At 36.0% G+C, this 18,811-nt stretch overlaps 1 non-coding gene across 1 annotated transcript; it reads left to right on the top strand.

The window, feature by feature from the left end:
• Window positions 1-9,150: 9,150 nt before the first annotated feature.
• LOC145271507 (U1 spliceosomal RNA) lies at window positions 9,151-9,313 on the top strand. The gene has a single exon (XR_013865918.1). It is a non-coding gene; the product is annotated as a U1 spliceosomal RNA (small nuclear RNA).
• Window positions 9,314-18,811: the final 9,498 nt, after the last annotated feature.

The raw sequence follows: 18,811 nt of genomic DNA, 5'->3' as shown, positions 1-18,811 counted from the left end.
ATATTTTTTCAAGTTTAAAAAATAATAAATTATTATATTTTTTAGAGGCAGTGAAAATTTTACATTTGAAATTTTAGATACCTCCGTTTGACTTATGTTTTTTTTACAAAAAAATCACCATTAATAAAGCACAGATGCTACTCGAGGATAAGGGTTAATTAGAATACAGTGGTCAATGTAATACTGTCGTCGTAATTGTTGGTAAATTGGATTACTTAAGGGAAACGCATCATGTTTAGGTTGGACTTGAAAATGACGATATTATAGTCAGCTGGAAAGCAGGAAAATGGAAGTCTTTCACAGGTGTGCATTCTAAGAAAGAAACTTTGTTCATGGAATATATGTTTATGTTTAGGCATAGATAAAGAGTGGAGGAAATTATTGATAGTTTTTTCAGCTAGACGAGTGTTTTTCATGATAGTTTGGCGAGGGGGACTATAGACTGGAGCTCAGACGAGAACTTGCCATGAAAATAATGATAAAGCAGAAACAGACTGTGAGAAAAAGTTTGCAGGGAAGAGAAAATGACATCACCCACTAGACTATGAAGTCTACTTTTAACTCTGTTAAGGCAGGGAACATGTGTTGGAATAGATACATCAAGATCATTGCCAAGACTGCTGCAAAGAAGGTGGGCTCTCTCTACCTTGCTAGAAAGTTACCTACACTTGAAAATATCCTATACCTATACAAAGCTAACATTCGCCCATGTATGGAGTACTGATGTGACATTTGGGTTGGTGTATCTGCTACTAGTCTATTGCTCCTGGGCAGGGTTCAAAAGAGAGTCACCAACCTGATAGATCCTGAACTTTCATCTAAGCTTCAGCCGATGTCCCATCAACAAAATATTGTATCCCTCTGCTTGTTCTACAAGTATTTTAATGGTGGATGTTCTGACGAACTACAAGCTATTGTACCCCCTTAATGAAAATCCCCCCGACAAACCTGACAAGCAGCAAAGTCCCACCCTTACACAGTAGAGATTCTTAGATGTATGAAAGCCTTCTACTCTAATTGTTTCTTTCCCAGAACTGATAGACTTAAAAATTATCTTCTGGCTTCCTGCTTCCCCAACTGTACTGACATGCAGAAGTTCAAGTGTAACGTGAACTGACATCTTGTTGCCCAACTCCCCAAGTAGTACCCCTGTGGCTTATGTCCCTGATAGTAGCCCCCTACATCAAAGTGGCAATGTATCTTGTTTGGGGGAAAAATGTAATAAAAAAAATTTTTTAATGGTAAACGCGTAGTTTTCCACTCAAAATGGCTGCCGACTGCACGTTTTTTTTTATATGCAGAGTGTCATCCACACACACACACACACACACACACACACACACACATATTAAATAGGCGGTGCTAGTGCACTTAGGTAGGCTCTCTCTACCGTGCTAGAAAACTACTGACACCTGAAAGTATCCTGTACCTCTATAAGGCCACCATTCGCCCATGTCTGGAGTATTGTTGTCACATTTGTGCTGGTACATCTGCTACTAGTCTCTCACTCATAGACAAGGTTAAAAAAAGAGTCGCCAATCTGATAGGCCCTGAACTGGCATCTAAGCTTCAGCCTCAGTCCCATCGACGAAACGTTGCATCCCTCTGCCTGTTCTACAAGTATTTTAATGGTGAATGCTCTGATGAACTGCAGACACTTGTGCCCCCACGACATAGACACCCTCGACAAACCCGACAGGCAGCTAAATCCCACCCCCACACAGTAGAGATCCCTAGATGTAAAAGATCTTTCTACTCCAGTAGTTTCTTCCCCAGAACCGCTAGACTCTGGAATTCCATTCCAAGTTCCTGCTTCCCTAACTGTACTGACATGCAGAAGTTCAAGTGCAACGTGAACCGACATCTTGCTGCCCAAATCCCAACATAGTGCCCCAATAGTTGCTGCCCCTGATAGTAGCCCTGTACACCAAAGTGGCAATGTGCCTTGTTTGGGGTGAAAATGTAATAAACTAAAAAATAAAATTTCCAAGTTTAATTAAAGTTGTATGATATGTTTTTTTTATTCAATTGTAAGGTTAAAGTATAGAATAGGTACAAAACACCCTCGCCCCCCCATGTTAAGGATGGCTTTTAAAATAACGTTATTATTTCAGCACGGATCAATAAGTGCACTAGTACCAAATAAAACAATTAAAAACCGAAAAAAGCAGTTTTTGTGTTCAGTTGTTTATCAATTCAACTTCGAATCAAATTATTGTGTTTATGATAAAATCACGTAAATTTTACTTAAAGAAACACATTTTGGTGCTAATGCAGAGTGATCCACGCTATTTTTTAAATCGTATTTCCAACTTTAATTAAAGTTTTATGATATGTTTGTTATTCAATTGTAAGGTTAAAGTACAGAATAGACCCCCCCTCCACATATTAAGACTAGCTTTTTATAATGTTATTATTTCAGCACGGATCACTCTCTGCATGAGTACCCACATTTTTATTGACGAAATAAATATTTTCATTGGATTGCAATAAAATTAAACCTTTTTATGTTTAATATTATTTTAAAAATCAATATCTTGGGGGGGGGGATTGCAAAAAAAAAAGTTTCAGATTATTTAAAAAGTTATTGAATGGGATTTTTTTAAAGCGTGAAAAATAACTTACCTTTCATATTGTAAACTTATTTTAAAATTTAAATTTTACTCAAATAAACACATTTCGGTCAATGTCAAGTTTCTTTCCAACTCCTCAAAAAACTTTAAAATGACAACTTGAATAGGTTTTCGGTGATGCTGAAAACGAATATCACATTTAAATTTGGGACAGATAAGTAGTTTTCATGATATGAAGAAATTATTTTTTCAATAAGTGGGGGATCACTTTCCTATATAAAAGTAACGTAAAATGAGTACCCACTTTCTGGTCACTTTGTAATTTCTTCATATCATAAAGCAATTTTTAAGTGTGATATTCGTTTTCAGACCGGCGCTGTTTTTTACTAAGAGATTCGTTCATTTTTTTTTTTTTTTTCATTTTCAAATTTGTTTTATATGACCAAATTATTAGGTGACCAGAAGGCGGGTGCTTTTTTTACGTGACATTTATATAAGAAAGTGATCCCACACTTAAAAAAAAAAAGTAATTTCTTCATATCATGAAAACTACTTATCTGCCCCAAATTTAAATGTGATATTCGTTTTCAGCATCATTGAAAATCTTCAAAAAAAGTCGTCATTTTAAAGTTTTTGGGGTAGTTGGAAAGAAACTTGACATTGACCCACAAGGTCACATTTCATATATATTTTATTCACGAAACCAATATTTTTATTGGATTGCAATAAAATATAAACTTATTTTAATATTTAAGATTATTTTAAAGTTGTTGAATAATATTGTTGTAAAGTGAAAAAAATAAACTTACCTTCCATTCCAGGAATTTAATACGAAAAAAAAATCGTTTTTCTTTTGTGTCCAACGCAGAAAATGTGTGTGTTTGTTAGGATTTCTTAATATAATCTTTAGTAAATTGACACAAATTTTGTCTTGTGTGTCCAATTCATTAAGCAATTAAATATATGAAAATATAAAAGAATCAAAATTAAAAGATGAAAAACACGATTTAAACGTGAAATTATTATAAGAAGAAAAAAAAATCAACTGCTTCAGAACAAAGAACTTATGTTCATCGTAAAACGGTGTAATCATTAATTTGTTCCTCGTGTAAAAGATTGAACATTTCATTATTATTTGGATTAGTCGAACTACTGTTTACATCCAAGATGAGAACAGTAATCCAAATAATCCAAATATAAAAAAAATGCAAAACTGAATATTTCACATAAACAATTCAAAAAAGGAAGGAATTGAACAAATAGCGAAGTCAATCAAATAACAAAAACTAGATTTAAACCAACAAGAAACAAAACAATAATCACATGACGGCAGTGTTGTACTTTGTCCCGAAAATGTTCGATAACTCTTGGCGGTTCACAATTTACTATGACACCGTCTAAGCAGGTACGCGTTCATATTAATTTGATTTTATGCAAACGAAATTGAATAAAATACACCGTCTAAAAAGCACGCGGTCGCTTTTTCATTAAAGTTTCGATAAATTTGCACGTTTGTTTTAATACGCACGTTAAAGTTATTTCAAGTTATTACAAATACACAATTAATTAATTTATTTAATTTGCACGTTTTAATTTTTTTAAGTTCTTTCTAGTTATTACACATAAATTTATCTTTATATTATTTATTTATTTTTATGTATCTGTTCAATATGAGAACAGAAATTGTTAACCGTGTGTTAACAATTGCCGAAATACATGAAACGAGTTGGACATTTGCAAAGTTTACCGAAGTCATTGGAACTGATCAGACGCTGCAGCTTCTTTAGGCCTGATACAGAATACCAGCGTATGCCAAAGTTGCAACAATCGTAGGGTTCTGCATAAACGGTCAAAAACTTCTGATGGATATGTGTGGAATTGTCCCTCAGATTCTTGCAAATCCACAGCCACTGTCAGGAAAGGCTCCTTCTTCGAAAGAAGCCGCTTGCCAGTAAGTAAGTTGCTGACATTAATATTCTGGTGGAGCATGGAAATGATCCAGCGCAGAATAAAAGATGAAATCGGTGTATCGGAACATACAATAGTTAACTGGATGTCTTTCATCCGAGAAGTCTGTGAAAAAGATATCATAGACAACCCAACTGGGTGGAATGCAAATAGACAAATGTACCAAAAGAAGTTGAGATCGACGAGTCTCTATTCTTCAGAAGGAAATATAATAGAGGGAGAGCAAAAAATGGAGTGTGGGTTTTTGGAGCCGTAGAAAGAGGAAGTAGTCGATGCAACCTTACAGTGGTAGAACGAAGGGATCGGGACACACTACTTCCAATTATAAGATCTTGGATTCTGCCAGGGACCAGGATCATCAGTGACGGATGGGCGGCCTACGGAAGTATGCCCAGCAGCAGCAGTCACGATAAGGTGCTCCACGAACAAAATTTCATAAATCCAGTAGACTCATTAGTCCACACACAAACTGTGGAGGGATTTTGGTCCCACATAAAAAGAAAACTTAGGAGAGTTAGCGACAAATGAGAATTTGTTCCACTCATCTCATGGAAGAGTTGTGGAGACGACGTGAGAAGGAGCACGCATTTCCTCGCATCATTAAATGCATTCGAGAGCAATATGCTTAAACAAATGTTCTTAAATAATTATCATTTTATTCAATATTTTGTTTGTTCGTGTTAAATAAATTTTATTCAATATTTTTCATTTTTTAATGTCTATGCAAAACTGCACAAGTACCATTTTATTCAATATTTTGTTTCGAGAGCAAGATGCTTAATAAAAATGTTCCTGTTAAATAATTTTCATGTTATTCAATATTTTGTTAGTTCGTGTTAAATAATTTTTATTCAAAAACTTAATACAATTGTCATTTTATTCAATATTTTGTTTGTTCGAAATTAATTTATTTGTAATAACTTGAAATAAATTAAAAAAAAATTAAAACGTGAAAATTAAAAATAAATTAAATAATTTTGTATTTGTAATAACTTGAAATAACTTTAACGTGCGTATTAAAAAAAAGTGCAAATTTATCGAAACTTTAATGAAAAAGCGTCGGGTTATTTATTCAAATTCGTCTGCGTAAAATCAAATTAATATGAACGCGCACCTGCTTAGACGGTGTCATAGTAAATTGTGAACCGCCAAGAGTTATCGAACATTTTCGGGACAAAGTACAACACTGCCAAGAAAACATCAGTCTTCGTGTTGCGCGTAAACGCACGTAGTGACGACGACAAGCGCAATCTTAAAATGAAAATCGATGCACAAAGTAAGTTCGCTAATTTCATTCAGTCATGTCATTGTTTTGTTTTCTTTGTTTTTTTTATTTTAAAAAAGGGGGATATTAGTATAATACTAATATAAAAAAAAACAATAATTGAATTAAAGTAAAATGAGTTCTAATGCAAGCGAACCCGTTATGCACTGGGGGTCTGATAATCTATTTGAATCGTTCAGATTCTTCAGGCAACGGTGCGCATTATATTTCTCAGTAAAAAACATTCCCGTCGAGAAGCAGGTCGACCACATTCTACTGCTTTCTGGTGAGGAAGGGTTACGGCGATATAACGCCTGGACATTTGACGATGATGCTGACCGAACGAACCCGAAGGCAATTTGGCATAAATTTGAGAAGCGTCTAGAGCCCCAAACCAATTTTCGTATTGCACGTTTCTATCTGCGTGAATATAAACAGAAGAATACGGAAAGCATCGACGACTTCATGGCGAGATGTAAACTACAGGCAAAAAATGCAGGTTTAGGGATACCCAAGAGACTGAAGAACGTCTCATTGAACAAATGATTACCGGCACCAGACACCCGGAGTTACAAAAACTTCTACTTTTGAAAGGCATGGGGCTTACACTCCAAGAGGCCTTAAATAGTGGTAGAACGCACGAAGCGTCCCTTAACCACATGCGGCAAATGGATGAAATTCGAGGTGATTGTCAGGTAATTAGTGCATTAAAAACAAGCTAATGTCGACGTTGTGGAAATAAACATGAAAAAGAAAAATGTCCAGCCTGGGGCACCACATCCTCAGCGTGTGGCAAAAAGAACCACTGGGCGAAAGTCTGCACTAACAAAAAGGAGGGCACAAGAAAATACAGCCAAACAAAAACGACGAACAGCCAAAAGCAGCCGCAAGAAAACAGATACAGAAAGCGGAACAGTAAAATCTGCTCAGTAAAATCTGAGCCCAAGGAGATGTATAGAGAATTTGAGCAATTAAACTTTAATGCGATTCATCAGCCAAAAGACGAGCGTACTGAAATAATAACGGGACTTAAAATAAAGCTTCCCAATAGACCAGGCACTCGTATACTCAAAGCAAAGGTGGACACAGGTGCAGAAGGGAATACGCTTCCTCTATGAACTTTTCGAAACATGTTTCCCAACAGAGTTTATGACCTAGGACAACCATTCCAGGCTCCACAAAGAAAGAGCACACGATTCTGACAGCATACAACGGCTCAAACATAATACAGCATGGATCTATCTACATACAATGTGGACACAAAAACAAGTTGAAAACTTTAAAATTCTTTGTTGTCACAACAGAAGGGCCTACAATCATAAGATTACCTTCTCTCAGAGACTTGGAGCTGATAAGCCTCCACTGCACCATTCAACAAAAGAAAGATCCGATTAACTCCGTCATCGAATTAAAAAATGCATATGCAAGTCAGTTCGATCGCATAGGACATTTTAAAAGTGACTACCACATCGTCCTAAAATCTGATCATCCCACAAAACACTGAACACTCATCCTGGAACTCAGAAAGTATCCAGATCCGGTCGTATAATAAGACCACTCAAAAATTTTTCTTATGATGAGAACAGCCCTTAGTTGGACTCTCACACTATTGTACTAGTGTCAACGTTCCTTCCTTATGTAATTTTTATTCTTTTTGTTTTATTTTTTTTGGGGGGGAAGAGGGATGTCATATTATGAGTTATGTCCCCTTCGGCCAAGTTTTTAATATAAAACAATACAAGAGTTGCGTCCCTTGTGGTTAGTAAAAAATAAATACATAGACTTGCTCCATGGCTTACCACGCTTAAATGTTTCTTGTCTTCTGGTGTCTTTTTTTAATAAGGCTCATCCTGTATCATATAATGAAACAAACATAATCGGACACCTACTATACACACACAAACACACACACACACACACACACACACACACACACACACACACACACACACACACACACACAAACACACAAACACACACACACACACACACACACACACACACGCGCGCGCGTGTATATGTGTGTATGTGTGTGTGTATAGTAGGTGTCCGATTATGTGTGTGTGTGTACATAAAACTGTGTGTGGCGTACTGAGAAAAAAATTTTTTCTCAAAAATAAGTGAATAAAATTTATTTTTACAAAAATCTGTATGCATGATTCTAGTGTATAAAATAATTACACATAAAAATTTGGTTATTTTTCATTCATCGCTAGCAAATTAGCAGAATAAATAATTGGTGTTTTTTTTTCGTAATTACATTAAACTTGATAAACTAAACCTTTTTTCCTTCTGTCGGTACAAATACAACTTTTAAAAGTATATTTCATATCATTTACATTAATTATAAGCGTTGTTTGCCTAAAATAACTGTTATAGTAAAGCCAGGAACTATGCTATATTATCGATTACCTCGACGACGACGACGACGACGACGCAAATTATTCTATGAGATTAATATATGAAAAAAAATATATAGCGTCTATTGGCATTTTTTTAAAATTACTGCTCATGTAAGAGAAGTAACTCTTTAGATCATAATTTTTATTTTATTTTTGTTTCATCCGTGCTTTGATATGATAATGGGTGCTTGTACACTTTAATCAAGACATCAAAAAATAAAAATATTGAAAAAAATATATTGTATGTACTCGTTATGGATTAAAGTTTTCATGAAAAAAGAAATCACTTGATTTGGTCCAGCAGTTATTTTTTTATTTTTATTTACTTTTTTTGTTTTACGAAGGAAAATCAAATTTTAATGAGATCGATCAGGTAACGGCCATCTTTTTTTCGCTTAGGAGAAAGGAACGACAGGAGAAGATAACTCCAATCATCGCTTAGTTTGTCAAATTTTGACGAGATTATTTTGTTTTGAAACATGAGCAGAAAAAATGCTTAGATATATATTTTTCACTTATTTTACAGAATTTCTGTGTTTTTTTAAATCATTTTTTCATTTTGTCATTTGTATAAAGCCACCCCTCCTCGTGTCCCTAAATAGCCAAATGGCGGTGATAGATCGATTACAATAAAAGTTGATTTCCTCTATAAAAAAAGTACTTGATCAAATTAAGTTACTTTTTTTCAGAAAACTTCATTCCATAACGGGTACGTACAATATAATTTTAGTTCCGCTAAGAATTGAGTTATTTTGTGAAAATGTTGGTACGTTTAAATGATAGTAAATTATTTGTTATGAATTGTTGTTATTAGTGAATGAAATGTTGTGATATACTGATATTGGTGAGAATTATGTGGAGGTATTTTAGCTTTTTTATTGGTGTTTGTTGTTGGTTAGTATAGGAGTGTGATATAAAAACAGTGGTGGCCGCATAAAAAAATATACTTACCTGATGTAGGGGTAACGGTGATCATTAAGGTCGTTCCCCCAGAGCGAGGCCCATCCATTGCACTGCGGTTGGGTTGACCTTTGCGATCGTCCCAAATGTGGATGACTCGGACATGCTATTTCTAAGTGTGGGGTCTGCGTTCGCGCTCACCCCGATAATACAATCAAAATCAGAAATCCTTCCCTACTACTTCCAAGTACATCTCACTCGTAGGTTTGTACTCCCTCCGCTTAATCTCTGTAATACCAAGAAATAGGCAATTTCTCTCGACCAGTTTATGATCCACTTCAATTCCAACGTTCTGATTGTATCTAATTTACATGTAAATGTAATCAACGTTTAATCGTGAGGAATTAGTCTAGCTGTCGCCTACAGCTACTGAAAGTGTCTTCTTTCGATACGCAGTGTGGACATAAGCCCTGTTACAAAATTTCTGAACTATATATTATGATAATATTAAAATTAATTTAATATTTAATTGTCATTATATGATAATGTAATGTATGATGTCTAATTTTTTTAGAAACAAAAGATGTTAATTTTTAAACAATGTTGAATTGGAGAGAAGATTAACCATAGAGCAACACGAGAATGACGTACGGCACAAGAAATATTCAAGTTGGGGGGAAAAAAACTCAAAATCAACAAAATGCTTATAAAAAGGACGATTACTTATTACCTGGAAACTTCGTTGATCAAAGATAGACACCGTCCCAACACCTTCGGAACACCTAAACTTATCAAAAAAACTTAGGGAAAAATCAGGCGAAATCCAAAAAAATGTATGAGACAAATGGCGAACAAAGCACAAACCTCACCAAGGACGATGTGAAGGATATGTCGAAGTGACCTATTAATGTCATCTTATAAGCTCCAAAAGCGACATTTCTCTCCGCACCCACAATTGCAAAGAAACTCATCAGAAATCGACTCTTGTTAAACCTTATTATCAGACAAGGCACGCTCAATAACATCATCTTCACAGATGAAAAGTTATTCTCACTTCAACATCCCACAAGCATCAAAATGAAAATGTCCTTGTGAGAATACCTGATAATGCCGGAAAGATTTTTAAAATGAAGAAATCATCATCAGTGATGGTCTGAGCAGCCATTTCTGAAAGAGGGAAATCTCCATCAATTTTTTTAAAATGCCAATAGACTATTTTTTTCTTGTTCTTAACAAAGAACGTTACATTGAGGACATTTTTAAAAGTGAATTGACCCGATTGTATAATTCTGTATTTGCTGATTGCAAGATGGTGCGAAACCGCTTAAGTAACACAGACAACTTTAGTCCTGGATCAGCAAACAAGAATGACCTCATCACGTGATCTTAACGTTCTTGATTATTCTTTGTGGTCAATCATGGAGAGTGAATCCTTCTATACTTCTTGAAACAATATTAAAGTTCTTAAAATAAAATTGAACAAATGATGAGATAAAATGACATTAGATGTTATGTGTGCTGCTATAGATAATTTCACCTAAAAGATTTTCCCCTATTTTTCTCAATATCTATTTTCCTACTACTCCTCTCTCTCTCTCTCTCTCTCTCTCTCTCTCTCTCTCTCTCTCTCTGTATATATATATATATATATATATATATATATATATATATATATATATATATACACCCCCCATAGTCGTTAGTCATATTGCTCTGTCTAAACATTGAGCACTCTTTGGTTGACACATCTTGGTTTTGTTTAAACAATACTACTAATAATATAATATAATATAATATAATATATATATATATATATATATATATATATATATATATATATATATATCCTTACTCTCTACCGCGCTCCATCTGTTGCTTTCTTTTTTTTTCGAAATCTCTGTCTTCCTCTGTTGCGTTCTATTGCTCCATCATATTCGCGTTCACCCCTTCTTCTATTTCTCCTTTCTCTCTCCCTCATTTACCTAATATATCTTTTTTTTCATTCTATCTTTATCCTTCCTCTTTCTCCCTCTCTCTTTTCTAATTCTGCCTCTCTCCTAATCTCATTCTCTCTTCCTCGAAACTACTCTTCCTTCCACTCACTCCCAAATCCCTCATTTATTCTAATTCTCTTAAAACTATTCTCCATTCCACCCATTTCTCAACCTCTCGTTTTTTGTTGTTCGATTTTTTTCCTCCGCATCTGTTTATTTCTTCCTTTGTCATCCACCTCTCATCATGTGGTAATCACAAAGTGGGTGCTCATTTTACGTTACATTATTATAGAAAAGTGATCCCCCACTTTTTTTAAAACTAACATTTCTTCATATCTTGGAAACTACTCATTTGCCGTAATTTCAAACGTTATTTTCGTCTTTATCCCCCGAAAACCTTATTAATTGTTAATTTTAAAAGAATTTTCAAGGGTGATTATTCATATTTACCCTAGTTTTCTTTGCTCATTTAAACTATAAGTACGCCGATATAATTCATAAGTTGTTGTTGTTTTTTTAAAAAACTTCTGCTTCAGAATACATAATTTCCCTTTATTTTCAACGCCGATGCCCGGGAGAAGGGGGTATGGGGTTGGAGATAAATAATTAAAACGAATGTCCTTATTTACTTGCATACCCACGAGGACAGAGATAGTCAGACACAAGGCCAATTTTACATATGTCAAAAACCACCATCCCATACATTATCTGCTTCTTTTTTGTTTATAAAATTGTCCAGGATTTATTGTAATTATACCATAGCAAGTGTATTTAATTGCCTGCGAAACAGATTTTCTTTATAATTTATTTAATATGAAATATAATTTTTTTTTACCATATATGATATCACTAGGCACTACCAGAAGTCACCACAGAATTACCCCCTATACGTATAACGATGTAATTTTATTATTATTATTTTTTTTTTACAAAGGCATCACCACATTATCAAGGCCCAGAGGCCACTCAAGGATAAGGGTTAAAGAGTGTATAGTAGAAATTGGTCAATATAGTAATCATTAGTAATGAAAATTTGGCAAATTTAATAACCTATATGGAACGGCCCATCAAGAACTTATTTACTTTAGACTTGAACACAACCATATTGTAGTCAGCCGGAAAGCAGGAAAACGGAAGACAATTCCACAAGCGTGCAGTTCTAAGAAAGAAGCTTTGTTCATGGAATCTACGTTTAGGTTTAGGCACAGATAAAGAGTGGGGGAAATTATTGATAGTGTTTACAGCAAGACGAGTGTTTCTTGTGAAAGTTTGGCGAGGAGGGACCATAGATTGAAGCTCAGTTGAACACTTTCCATGAAAATAACGATACATCAGAGACAAACTCGCAACATCTCTTCTGTGAGATAGAGGTTGCAAGGAGGAGAAAAGGACATCTCCTACGAGGCTACGAAGTCTACTTTGAACTCTATCAAGGCAGGAGAAGTCCTTTCTAGCAGCTCCTGCCCAGATGTGGCAACAGTATTCCATCCTTGGACGTACCTGGCTCTTATATAGATAGAGAATAGCATCAGCAGTGAGATATCTACTGGATCGATAGAAAGATCCCACCACTTTTCCAGCGGCCTTGGCAACAGATTTGATATACGTGTTCCATTTGAGATCAGGAGTAATGGTCAAGCCCAGAAGCTTGTTAAAACTTGAGGCCTCCTGAAGACGAGAGCCATTCATTTCAATTGATGACAAATGTGGATTAGAATGTTGATGATGTAAAGAGAGAAGCTTGGTTTTAGATGCATTAAAAGTAACCAGCCACTCCTTTCCCCATTGTACTACGTGCTCAAGATCAGAGGAGAGAGAATTGGAGAGAACTTGGTCGTTTACTGTCTTAGATGTGGTACCATAAATGGTAGTGTCGTCAGCATTAATGTCTACAAATGATGTAAGGATATGATTTGGAAGATCATTAATGTAGATCAGGAAAAGAGTTGGGCCCAGGATGGATCCCTGAGGGACACCAGCATTAATACTGTGAGCTTCTGATTTTTGCCCTTCAACTACTACTCTTATGAACCTATCAGAAAGAAATGATTTAATAATTGAGAAGACTTTTCCAGCTATATCATAGCTAGCGATCTTATGAAGTAAACCTTTATGCCATACCCTATCAAAGGCTTTAGATATGTCAAGAACAATTGCCCTAGAAAGATTGCCACCGTCGAGAGATTTGCTAATCCTATGCGATATAACTGTAAGCACATCTGCTGTAGATCTAGCAGAACGGAAACCATATTGAGTGTCACTAAGAAGGTTATTTTTGTTGAGATGTTTGATTACTTCTGTATTTAACACAGATTCTAGCAACTTACTCATGACGCACAGGAGACTTATTGGCCTGTACTGAGAGGGGGATGAGCGATCACCTGAATTCTTAAATACAGGGCATACTGATGAGATTTTCCAGGGAGATGGGAAACTATTCTCCTTAAGACAACGTTTAAACAGTTTTGTAAGTATGGGCGCTAGTTCAGGTTGAAGTTTTTTGAGTACTATAATTGGAATACCATCAGGGCCAGTTGCTTTACTCGAATCAAGGTTTTTGATTAGCTTCGCAACATCACGTACAGATATACGTATATCACATAGCGTGTTTTCTGATACAGGAGGAAATATTGGGGGTTGGCGGTCTTGGTCGCAAAGGGTAGAATTAGCTGCAAAGTTCTTGACAAAGAGTTTGGCTTTGTCTGATGCTGACGAGATTACCTCAGGTCCATTGATAATAGTTGGGATGGAGCACACGCTTCTGTTCAGGATTCTGTTTGCTATTTGCCAAAACTGGTGGGAACCAAGCCGCTGCTCAGCTACTTTGGAATTAACAGATTGAGCATACAACTCTTGCGTTCCTTATTACTTTCTTACAATGGTTGCTGGCAGTCCTGAAAACGGCTTTAGTTTCCATACATCTATTACGTTTGAAGCAGTGGAAAAAGTGATTGTGCGCAATGGCAGCAGCACATTCTGGAGAGAACTATGGCTGGCTGTTAGGTTTTTGCTGAAACTTTTTAGAGGGTATGAAATGGTCAATGCCTACAATTAACCATTCAGTTAGGTCTAATACTATAGAGGACACATCCTTTTTAAACATGGAATGCAGAGGTAGATCAGATATAAATGTACGGAAGCTATCCCAGTCAGCCTTAGTGTATCGATATACTGTACGATGAAGAGGTACGTCTGGGGACTTATTACATTTCATTTTTATCTTAATTGATACAACAGAGTGGTCGGAAGATCCAAGAGGCGACAGAACAGAAACTGAACATAGTTCAGGGCAAGTTGTGAGAAAAAGGTCTAGTAGGCTCGCATACTGGCCGTCATTATCGGGCACACGATATAACGTTTGTACCATTTAGAAGAGGAATGGCAAAATAAACTAGTAATAATTTTTAAAAATCTTTTTCATCGAACGAAAGTAATGAAATTTAGAAACGAAAATCGTGTTTACAGAATTGGCGCTTTAAAATAACGTTCCCATGTAGTAAGTTTTTCGAACGTGGAAACATACCTGTTTTTAATAAATCTAGCAAAAATCAACTAATGGTCAGATTTTCGTGAAATTTTTGCTGCTTATCCATTTTAGAATGAAATTACATATAAACGTCAGTTTCCATAAAATATATGAGGGAAAATAATTTTTTAGTGCGCCCCCCCATATTTATTTTTTTCGAAATTTGAACAAAATATACTTAAATCTATCGAAATTTCTATTTGTTATGAAACATAAGAGTTCACATCAGTAAAACATATTTATTTTTTAAACATTTAAATACACATATTGAACAAAAAATTACATTGAATTGCAATTTAAAAAATAATATAAATTTAATATTATTATGTTTTTTTTTTAAGTAAGGTTTTTTTCCAGTTAATAAGCAGTTGAATTGCCAAGAAAAAGAAATTTCTTAAAAATTAATTATTTTTTAAAAGATAAAAAACGATTAAAATTCCATTATTTCAAAATGTTCCGTTACAACATAGATTTTTAATTGTGTTTAAATATTTTTTAAAATATTAAGTTTTAATGTAAACAGGACTCTTTTAAGCTATTTTATCGCCAGATAAATAAAATTGAAAATATTATTGCACAAATATTAAGCATTTTGTAGCCCCCCATATTTTCTAGTCTCTTTTTACCGAAGAAAATATGGAACCCCGTAGGTAACCAAATGAACATTCAGTAAAACCGTATTTCATATTTAATATACAAATGTTTATAATATTATTAATCGTTAAACTGTGTAAATCTTAAAACCTAACAAAATTATAACACACATTAATTATTAATTGCAGTTTGAAGAAGATAAACAAAGGTTTTAAAAAATCATTAAGTCGTTTCTGCTTTTCCATTTAACACAAATCTGACGTCACGGAAACATGAGGTCCAATCTTCACAATCGTTTGGCAGTCCCTAGATATCACGTACATCGCTATGGTATAATTATTACCATACTGTTATAATAAATTACTGTAACTCTTCAGGAAATGAATCATAGTTATTCCCCTTGGCTAGAACTAAGGATTACGCCATATTGATTTTGCCAACCACGTGTATATATTTTAAGCTGATAAAACCTTTACGAAAGGCATTCTTATTCATTCTTCTTTTATCATTTCAATTTTATCAGCTCAAAAATAAAAAATAAAAAAAAATGGACAAATTACTGCGGCCAGACAGATTTAACACGGAACCAACTGCTCCGAATTCGGAAAAAATATACAAACATTGGAAGTTAACATTCGAATACTATCTACGCACGTTAAATAACGGCCAAATCGAAAACAATGCGCAAAATCTTTTCGCTTTGATCAATTTTGTCTCGGCGACAATTTTCGAAATTATAAGCGACGCCACGGATTACAACGGCGCCATAGAAACGCTAGACGCTATTTATATGAAACCAACAAATATTGTATTTAACAGACATCAACTCCTGACAAGTAAACAGAAACCGACACAAACCATCGACGAGTTCATGCAACAATTGGAAGTATTCGCTAAATCTTGCGAATTTCAAGCGGTAAGTGCCGAGGAAAACAAAAAACAATATATACGGCACGCGTTCATTAGCGGCATCTCGTCTTCGTCTATCCGTCAGCGCCTACTTGAAAAACCTTTCTCGACGCTACAAGAGACATTTACAGTGGCTAGGTCCCTAGAACAAGCGGAGAAGCATATGGCCAGCTTCGATTACCACCCGAGCGTAACAGCTACCGTAGTTCAACCAGAAGAAACTCCCTTAGCCGCTGTAAAAGGAAATACATTACAAAAAGGAATTTGTTTCTTCTGTGGGAACACACGGCATGCACGGGCGATGTGTCCTGCGCGTAATGCCGAGTGTAGAAAATGTAAAAAAAATGGCCATTGGGCTAAGGTATGTAGATCATCCTCCTCTCCTGCTGCTGTGTTGTACGACCCGGACTCCCCCACCCCCCACCCAATCTCTCCTGACTAGGAACGGGTGCCAAAGACATCACCTACACCAAATGCGAAATAAATGGGCAGGTAGTGAATGCTATGGTAAACTCCGGCAGCGTGGGGACGTTCATTAGCAAAAATACAGCAAGAAAGCTGAAACTTTTTGTTATCCCCAAACTGAAAACCGTAGCATTGGCGGACCCGAATCATCATGCTAAAATCATCAGCGAAACTGTTTTTGACATCTCTCTAAACGGTAAAAATCACCACGCCATGACGGTGGAAGTAATTAAGGACCTGTTCACGGGTATGATTGTCGGAAAAGACCTTCTAAAACAATATAAAACTGTGATGTTGAAATTCGACGGTCCCAGGGAAGAACTTGTTATTGGAGCGATGGGTAAGAGTAACAGATTTCCATGTATCAAAATTTCTCCTCCTCCCCTCTTCTCTCATCTTTTTACTCGGACGACCCCTATTGCCACCAAATCTCGTCGTCTCCCATTCACTGACAACATTTTTATTAAAGAGGAAACTGCCAGAATGCTGAGGGAAGGTATAATAGAGCCCTCTATATCTCCTTGGCGAGCCCAAGTTTTAGTGACCTCTAACGAGAATAAAAAAAAAGAATGGTGGTCGACTACAGCGACACCATAAATAGATTTACAGAACTAGATGCCTATCCCATGCCTAACATTACTAAAATGATTGATGACATAGCTCGATACAACATTTTTACAACACTTGACCTGAAGTCTGCTTACCATCAAATCCCAATTAGTCACGCCGATCGGAAATACACAGCATTCGAAGTAAATGGAAAACTTTACCAATTTACTCGTATCCCTTTTGGAATCACTAACGGAGTGAGTGCCTTTCAAAGATGCATCGATGGTATTGTAGAAAGAGAAAAATTAACAGATACGTTTGTGTATGTAGACAATGTCACGATATGCGGAAAGGATCAACAAGAACATGATTTCAAAGGTTTTATAATGTAGCAAAAAAATGCAACATCACACTCAACCAAAGTAAGAGCATCATTTCTATTACTTCTATCACACTTCTTGGGTACACAATCCAGAACAACCAAATTACTCCTGATTACCTTAGGCTAAAACCACTCCTTGAAATGCCACCGCCTCTAAATTTACAGTCGCAAAAACGAATAATTGGTATGTTCTCTTACTATAGTAAATTCATTCGAAATTTTTCTGATAAGATACTGCCGCTGAACCATAACAGGGAGTTTCCACTACCCCCGTCTAATCTAAATTCTTTTCAGACGCTGAAGACCGACTTAAGTAATGCCACCCTTATAACTGTTGACCCGGACAAAGAATTTGTAGTGGAAACTGATGCCAGTAAATACTGCATTGCTGCTACGCTGAACCAACAGGGGAGACCCGTTGCATTCTTTTCTCGGACACTAAGCCCGAACGAAATTAGACATCACGCGGTCGAAAAAGAAGCTGCTGCGATTGTCGAAGCTCTTCGAAAGTGGCGACACTTCTTACTCGGGAGACATTTCAAAGTTATTACCGATCAAAAGAGCGTCAGTTTTATGTTCGATAATAAGAGAAAATCAAAAATTAAAAATGATAAGATATGTCGTTGGCGGATCGAACTATCACAATTCAAATTCAGCATTACTTACCGCCCAGGAACGGAAAATACAGCTGCTGATACGTTTTCTCGCATCTCGGCATTAACGCACACTTTGTAAGACCTCCGCGACTTGCATGCTACACTATGCCATCCTGGAGTCACGCGACTCAGCCATTTCATCCGGACAAGAAACCTTCCTTTCTCTTTAGAACAAATTAAAAACATAACAGACTCGTGCCCCTCCTGTCAGTATTTGAAACCTAAATTTGCCAGTTGTAACAAAGGAACACTCATACAGGCTATACTACCTTTCCAGCGACTAAACATCGACTTTAAAGGCGCTTTACCTACTTCTGTACGTGGTAACAAATACTTACTCACCATAATTGATGAATATACTCGCTTTCCCTTTGCCTTCCCCTGTAAGCATATGACTAGTAAAACCGTGATCCATTGCCTAAACCAACTATTTGCTATTTTTAGCATGCCCGATATGATACACACTGACCGGGCTGCCGACTTCCTTGCAGGAGAAATCAAAGATTACTTACGTGGCAAAGGTATCGCCACCTCTATAACAAGTAGGTATCACCTTGAGGGTAACGGGAAAGTTGAGAAGCTGAATGGAACTTTATGGAAGGCCATCCAAACGACCTTACACTCTAGCA

Source organism: Euprymna scolopes, chromosome 46 (genome assembly GCF_053919585.1).
Source record: "Euprymna scolopes isolate OS-2025 chromosome 46, ASM5391958v1, whole genome shotgun sequence".
Taxonomy (NCBI): Eukaryota; Metazoa; Mollusca; class Cephalopoda; order Sepiida; family Sepiolidae; genus Euprymna; species Euprymna scolopes.
Note: the sequence above shows the minus strand (reverse complement) of the source record. Positions and strands in the feature narration are given on the sequence as shown.